Source organism: Ambystoma mexicanum, unplaced genomic scaffold (assembly GCF_040938575.1).
Source record: "Ambystoma mexicanum isolate Mex_15411 unplaced genomic scaffold, UKY_AmexF1_1 Mex_scaf46, whole genome shotgun sequence".
In the NCBI taxonomy this organism is placed as follows: domain Eukaryota; kingdom Metazoa; phylum Chordata; class Amphibia; order Caudata; family Ambystomatidae; genus Ambystoma; species Ambystoma mexicanum.
This window is the reverse complement of record NW_027182462.1, coordinates 1544612-1552539: the sequence shown is the minus strand read 5'-3', so window position 1 is coordinate 1552539 and position 7928 is coordinate 1544612. Positions and strand designations below refer to the sequence as shown.

At 42.6% G+C, this 7928-nt stretch overlaps 1 non-coding gene across 1 annotated transcript; it reads left to right on the top strand.

Annotated features, from left to right (window-relative positions):
- Nucleotides 1–503: 503 nt before the first annotated feature.
- TRNAT-UGU (transfer RNA threonine (anticodon UGU)) lies at nucleotides 504–575 on the top strand. Its single transcript has one exon. It is a non-coding gene; the product is annotated as a tRNA-Thr (tRNA).
- Nucleotides 576–7928: the final 7353 nt, after the last annotated feature.

The following is a 7928-nucleotide window of genomic DNA, read 5'->3' as shown; positions in this document are numbered from 1 at the left end:
TGGCGGGCCCCCTAATCCACGTCGCCAATGTAAAGAGGACGCGAGGCACTTTGAGTGGTAAAAGTAAGTTTATTTCAACAGGGGCCCGCCGTGCCCATCCACTCCTCAAATCCTCCAACGGTTAACTGGGTCACGCGAACCAAGCTCCGAACGAATACAAGAAGATTGGCTCGCGTGCCCCAACATTCCAAGGACACATCTCTACACTACCCTTTGAGCCAGAATCCGGATAGAAATTTAAAAAAGCAAAGGTAATATCCATATTGTCTCTCTGCTGCCATGTACATGTTTTTTTCAACTTTCACGTATCACATCTCCTCATTAGTCACCCTAAAATTGCGCTGAATACGCACAAATTAGCTGCTCCTCAAAAAATCGCCCAGAAAAAAACAGGTCAAATCACAATCATATACATACATTTTCACACACCCTTCAAATATTTCTACCCAGTAAACATCATGTTGTGTGCTCATTGTGTTGCTGTTATGCATCATAACTAGAGGGGCTCTGTAGCTCAGTGGCAGAGCACTGGTCTTGTAAACCAGGGGTCGTGCGTTCGATCCTCATCAGGGGCTCCAAATGGTAATTTTCTTGAACATTGTTGAATAGGAACTGATATTGCACATTGTACCTGTGCAACCTTTTACCAATGGATTCGGGCCTATAACAAAGCCACAAGCGCAAGGTGTCTGAATAGTCTGTGGGGGAGGTCGGCTTTCTGGACCTAATTTCTTCAAGAAAAAGACCTTGATAATCTTGTGATGACAGATGCAGATGATCACGGTGAAGCCCTTACTCTATTGAACAGTACAGCGGTTCTGGGTTGCACGCCTTTCTCTATTTTCAGGGACGTTGATGTGGCAAAATTTAATTGGAAAAGGGTTATTGCCATCACTCACTATTTAAATTCAATGACATCACAGGAAGCAGCAGCATCTGAACTTTGATCTTGGCTGGAAACGTTGAATGATGCCAAACACTGGGAAACTGGAGCTTGCATTATGCTGGTTTTACTACTAATGGTGTGCCATAGGGAAGCTCAAGCACCTTCCTCTGGATTAGTGTTGTGAACCCTCCAGGAGCTCCTGTTTTATTTTTCTGAACTTCAACTTGATGTGTTTATCTATCAATGGTCGGGTAAGGAAGAACCAGTCAACGATCTTGTTTCTACTATGACAAGCATGATGTATTTTTCACTGACTTTGCACCACCATTGATTTATCTCTTCTTTAAAGGCATACTCTAGTAAAAAATGTTATTGTCCCTATTGGTCGGCCATGTTTTTTTAAGGCTAAGTGGCTCGATTTTAGAAAACTTACCTATGGACCTTACCCGAGTTTTCGTCCATTAAACGCACGCGAAAACAAGCACCTGGGAGCCGCCATTTTCTGATAATCCTATCTTTTCCCCGATCGCCCTGGCTGACCTGCTTTTGCGGCACTAAATCAATTCCCCCGCCCCTGAGCCTGACATTATCAAAACATTCATATTCCCCGCCTCTCCCCGTGACGTTACTGTGCTGCGTAGGCAAACGCGCCCAGTCGTCTTCTGCGCGACTCCACACAGAACCCGGAAAACCAACACAGATCAACTCACAACACAGCGCGCCACAATTCGGAATATGAAACTGTACTTTACAATGAAACAGCAACACGGTACATTTGGTAAAGTACATTTATTTGGCATCAAATGTTTAGAGAATATTCATATGAACTCCGGAAGCCATTTATTTTCTTTTATCTGTATCCGCAATAACTGTTCCGTTTCATCTTGAGTCACGCGCTGTTCCATTATGGCACACAGGGTGTTCATTTTCGTAAAAAGAATCACTTTGGAAGCACGGTGAACTGCAAGGCTGTTCCATCAACTAAGCACTAGTCCAGCCTAAAGTTTGTTATGTTACTTCTAGCCACTAGTACAGCGTAAGGGCATGTGGGCCCTTGGCGATCGTCCCATAATATGGTGATCGTGCTCCAGTTGTTGACACGAAGCTGCAGGTGTCTGCTGAAGAATCCATCCGCCGGTGTCTCAAACAGGTGGCAGTTGCAGAAAGGGATCAAATACCTGTTAAGAAAACAAATAAATGATAATTAGTCTCGCTAGCCGAACTTCATTAATATTACTCATTTCATTTATTACGGCCGATCAGAAACTATTTGCTTGCAAGGGTAGTTCAATGGAGTATGTTCTTCTCTAACATAAATGCGAAAAGTAACCAGATAAATCGAGGGCAACACACAATGATAAACGACAGTCTACATGCATGAGGAATGATATGATATATGATATGGCATTTGTAACGCGCGAATACTCAAGTGTTTCTAGGCGTGACGAGGCAGGTGGGGAACAAGGGCAGACAGACAACGATCCTACTAGGCCAGGTGTCTTTCTGATCGCGCATGGGGATGGGCTGTACAAGGATAGTTGAATACAAATTAAATAATAGGGCCAGCTGGTGGCAAGTGCAAGGTAAATGCCGGGACAAGGGGCTGAAGGATACAGAGACAGTCCCGTAGTGCAGGGAAAAGTGGCTGGGCCAAGGAGCGAGATCGGTGAGACCAGTGAACCTGCATGCCCATGTGCCCACTACGAACAGTTTTAACATCTTTTACAGTCTTCATTCATTCATTTATTCATGCATCCATTCATTAAATCTTCATTCCGGTATAAAAGCGTGTAAAGATTTACTTACATTATATTTGAAATTTCCATTGTGTCTCTTCGTAATGCAGTCTGTAAAACGGACCGTGATTTTTCGTATACGGACCTAAAACTGAAACTCGGTCTAGTTTCTGAATTTTCTGCCTTATCGTCTCTTACGTTATTGCGCACTCCCTTCAAATGTAGTTCTTTCTGCATGGTCCCTGTCTCAAGGTCAAAAAACAATAGACCCTTATACTTCCAGTGCGACTTGTGGGCCTCATCTGTGCACTGTCCTTCGCATTCTTTATTTGCAACATCACGTAGTATAGGCATCTATGAGAACTTGAAGTTTAGAACCCGTCTATGTAGTGCGCCTCAATGTGCAAATGCGAACTGACTTCTCTCCCAAATGCCACAGCCTGCTTGGCTGGCGCGTTCTAAGTGCCCCAATTTTGTCCCCGTTGTCTGTGAGCTTTGCAGCCCAAATTGAGACATTTAATTTTTTGCGGAAGGTCAGGGAAAGTATAAAGTACCACAGGAGTTGAGTTAAAAGTGAGATTTATTGTTTGTTTGTTTGTTTTATTTTTTGCAATACGCAAGCCTCCCCTTCGTTTACAGTGCGCAGCATTTACATTTACATGAGATGAGACATGAGAAAAATATATACATACACATATGTGAGGTGAATATAGAGGATTCAAAGATGACACCCAGCTTCTTCGCCACCCATGATGGTGAAGTTGGGGGTTAGGTTTACTGGTACACTGTACAATAACATTTATTTACAAAAATACAATCCTATTGCAATTATTTAAACCGCGATTTGTACTTTACAATCAGCTGTGCATCGGGTGGGCATGGCACAGTCGCAATGTTTGGTGGCAATGGATCACTGCTCTGTACAGAAACATCCAAAATTCCATATCTGTGCTTCTCTAACACAGCAACAATAAGGCCTTTCACAAAGTCGAACTGCATTTCATCATAGACTGGTTTGATCACCCATTGCTTACTTTGTTTTGAAAACACCTTGGTGTAGCGAGGCATCCTTACTTTACCCCTAGTCCTAGATTGTTCACGTCTGACATTGCTGTTATGGGCCAAGACCGCTAGTAGAGTGTGATGTTTCATGCCCCGAAAGCTAAAATGCAAGCTCTTTGGCCTGTACTTTAGGCACATATTGTGGAACACCTCCAAATCTCCTGTGTGACAGAATTCTGTCAGTCCTCTCAAATCTCTTGATAGAGTTTTGTCGAAAACAATCTTCTCAATGGCTTTGTGTGTCGGTGATGATGGAATCAACCACTTCTTCTTCCGTGCCTCCTCTGGGGACAAAGGGCCATGTTCACATTGGTGGAAATGTTCATTTGCTGTCCAGCGGTGAACGTTGGTACAGTGGTGCATCAGTGACCGCCATTTTTCAAGTAGTATTTCCACTGACCCCTCGCAAGTTTTTGAGCTCCACCAAAGATGGTTGGTGATAGAATGTGACCACTGAAAAATACTTTCAAAACCTTTTTTTTTTCCTGCAGCCGAGATTTTCTTATTGATTGATTTAGCAAGATGCCATACGTCAAATTGATGTTTAATATGTGGGAACTGCTCTCTCATTGTCTTGGCAATTGAAACGTGTCTATCCGTGGCTATGAGGTCGATGTGCATCCCCCTCGATTGTAAATCTTCCACTGATTTTATAAATCCTAGTTTCTCCATGGCCACTGAGGATGTACATTGTGTTACCTGCACGACCTCCGAACTCACAATTTTCTTACTATCCATGTCCTGAAAGTGGTAGGTGCAGTACTTGGCAGAAAATCCAGGGCTATCGCACTGTCCATCGCCGGCTAGCCTGAATCGTTTGCCTTCGAATTTACTTGCTAGAGACAATTGTTCAATTCTCCAAGCATCACTAATGGCCGGAAACAGATAATCACGTTGGTATGTGTAGTACAGCGCACTAGAAATGAAATGGAGTCCCACAAACTGAAAGAAAGCCTCTAACTTTCTAAAACTGGAGCCACTAAAAAGTAAAGCAGCTGCACACAGTAAATTGCCTGCTGGCATTTTCCCCAGCATTGGTTGTGCAGACCATGAGAACCTATGATTTAATCTACAGGCGGAATTTATTTTGACGTTACTGCCTTTCATTTTACGAGTCACATTAATCAATGGCTTCCCACATACTTTCCCTCTAACGGAATGCACACATTTCAGCATACTTATAATTTCCATCAAGCAACTGTCGAATACAATGTATTTGCTCTCTTTCATTAGACTGTCATCCTGCGTCAACGTTGTTTCGGCCTTTGACGTTGTGGAGATGTCAACACATTGGAAAGTAATATCGCTGCTATCAAGTATTGTTGCGTCTATGGATGCTGCGGCTGGTTCATTCTCTCTCATTTCAACATCTGCTAATTCAACATTGATGGGAGAAAACAACAATGTCGCCATGTTTTTTGGTGGCAATTTTGTGGCTGGTGTAGATTGTGTAAATTGATCTGCAACTACTTCAGAGCTATCTCCAATACATTCAATAACATCTTCTTGTTGTGGTCCGGTCGCACAGTAGCTATGGTCCAATGCAACTTTGCTGTAGTCTCCAAACAGAGCTAATTCATGTTCTGGCCATTGGACATGCGCATCTCGAGCCTGAACACGCCTCGCCTCAATTAATAGTTCCTCCATAGTGTACATGGTCTGGCAAGCCACATCTCTCATTCGCTTCACTGTCTGTGTGTGTATAGTTCTGACGCCCACGGGTAACTGGAGGAGAGATTGGAAAAGGGATGTTCAGTTTAAACACAAGATGGAGTGTAGTAGAATTGACTGGAAAAAAACATAAAATAGTCCCCACCACAATTTTTTTTTTAAAGTTATTAACTGTTTGTAACTAACCTTTTTTTGGTTTTTTTTCTTTGCAACTTTTTTGACTCGACCTTCAACATCTGCACGCTGTAGCTCCGATTCGTTTCCGCATGTCCTCCCTTCCTCTTGCGCTGCAAGGACTATATTTTCTGTATCCGCATAGCCAGCATGGAATGAGGCTCCATCGTCTCCCTAAAACATAGTACTTTAATTACTATGTATCAAAATATTGTTTGCATAAAACACGTGAGGACGAACACACAGGTACATCTCAATAGCCAAATACGATTTAAACATTTTGTGCAACAATCAAACGACAAGTATTCGACCAGTGATGATCTATTTTGATGGAATTGTTAGTATCCATACCTCTGGCTCTGCATGGACTGCCATGAATGGTTGTATTGGAGAGGAGGCATCCGCATCTCCCTGAAACACAGTACTTGGATTAGTGTGCTTTTCAATATTGGAAACACAACACACACTTGGGGTCGACGGCACAGGTACATATAAAGAGATAACCACGAAAGATGCATTGTCCAAAAGAATCAAGGAAAATCAAAATATGATCACATTTCATCGACTTATTTCAACGATTCCTTTACATCTGCATCATCTCAATGAGATGTTGTGATTGTGGTGGAAGCTCCGTCGTCTCCCTGAAACACAGTACTTGCATTAGTATGCTTTTCAATATTGGAAACACAACACACACTTGGGGTCGAACGCACAGGTACATATAAAGAGATAACCGCGAAAGATGCATTGTCCAAAAGAATCAAGGAAAATCCAAATATGATCACATTTCATCGACTTATTTGAACGATTCCTTTACATCTGCATCATCTAAATGAGATGTTGTGATTGGGGTGGAAGCTTCGTCGTCTCCCTGAAACACAGTACTTGCATTAGTATGCTTTTCAATATTGGAAACACAACACACACTTGGGGTCGAACGCACAGGTACATATAAAGAGATAACCGCGAAAGATGCATTGTCCAAAAGAATCAAGGAAAATCCAAATATGATCACATTTCATCGACTTATTTCAACGATTCCTTTACATCTGCATCATCTAAATGAGATGTTGTGATTGGCGTGGAAGCTTCGTCGTCTCCCTGAAACACAGCACTTGTGTTAATAGGGAAGAAAGTATAGCAAATGGAATCACGTTATATGATCACGCATGATGGAGCTGTCAGTATCCATACCTCGTGCTGCTGAAGAATATCTATGGATGTTGCAAATGTAGTGCGCACTTCCGAAAGCTGTTGCGCCGATTCGTATACTTGAATGTCAGGCTCTGCATCAAGTGTAGGGGTTGACGCTCCATCAACTGCCTGAAACATAGTACTTGCATTAGTGAGGATTACAATTGTGAAAACATAACATACACCTGGGGTCGACAGCACAGGTACATATCAACGGCTAACCACGAATGAAACATTGTGTAGAACAATCAAACGACAGGAATTCCGGCTCTGATGATGACGCTCGATGGAGCTGTCAGTATCCATACCTCGTGCTGCTGAAGAATATCTATGGATGTTGCAAATGTAGTGCGCACTTCCGAAAGCTGTTGCGCCGATTCGTATACTTGAATGTCAGGCTCTGCATCAAGTGTAGGGGTTGACGCTCCATCAACTGCCTGAAACATAGTACTTGCATTAGTGAGGATTACAATTGTGAAAACATAACATACACCTGGGGTCGACAGCACAGGTACATATCAACGGCTAACCACGAATGAAACATTGTGTAGAACAATCAAACGACAGGAATTCCGGCTCTGATGATGACGCTCGATGGAGCTGTCAGTATACATACCTCGTGCTGCTGAAGAATATCTATGGATGTTGCAAATGTAGTGCGCACTTCCGAAAGCTGTTGCGCCGATTCGTATACTTGAATGTCAGGCTCTGCATCAAGTGTAGGGGTTGACGCTCCATCAACTGCCTGAAACATAGTACTTGCATTAGTGAGGATTACAATTGTGAAAACATAACATACACCTGGGGTCGACAGCACAGGTACATATCAACGGCTAACCACGAATGAAACATTGTGTAGAACAATCAAACGACAAGAATTCCGGCTCTGATGATGACGCTCGATGGAGCTGTCAGTATCCATACCTCCTGCTGGTGAGGAACATCTAGAAACATTGTAGATGTGGCGGACGCTTCAGCATCTCCCTAAAAGACAGTACTTGCATTAGTATGGATAACACTAATTATAACTGAAAACAAACACCAGTGGACGATAACTAAGGTGTATATTAATTGGAAAGCAGTAACCAAACATTCGGTAAAATAATTACACGATAGAATAAAACTATTACTTGACATGTATAAAACAAGTATGTAGCGGATTAGCCTAGTAAGATTACCTGATACGCGCTAGAAGTGGTTGATAA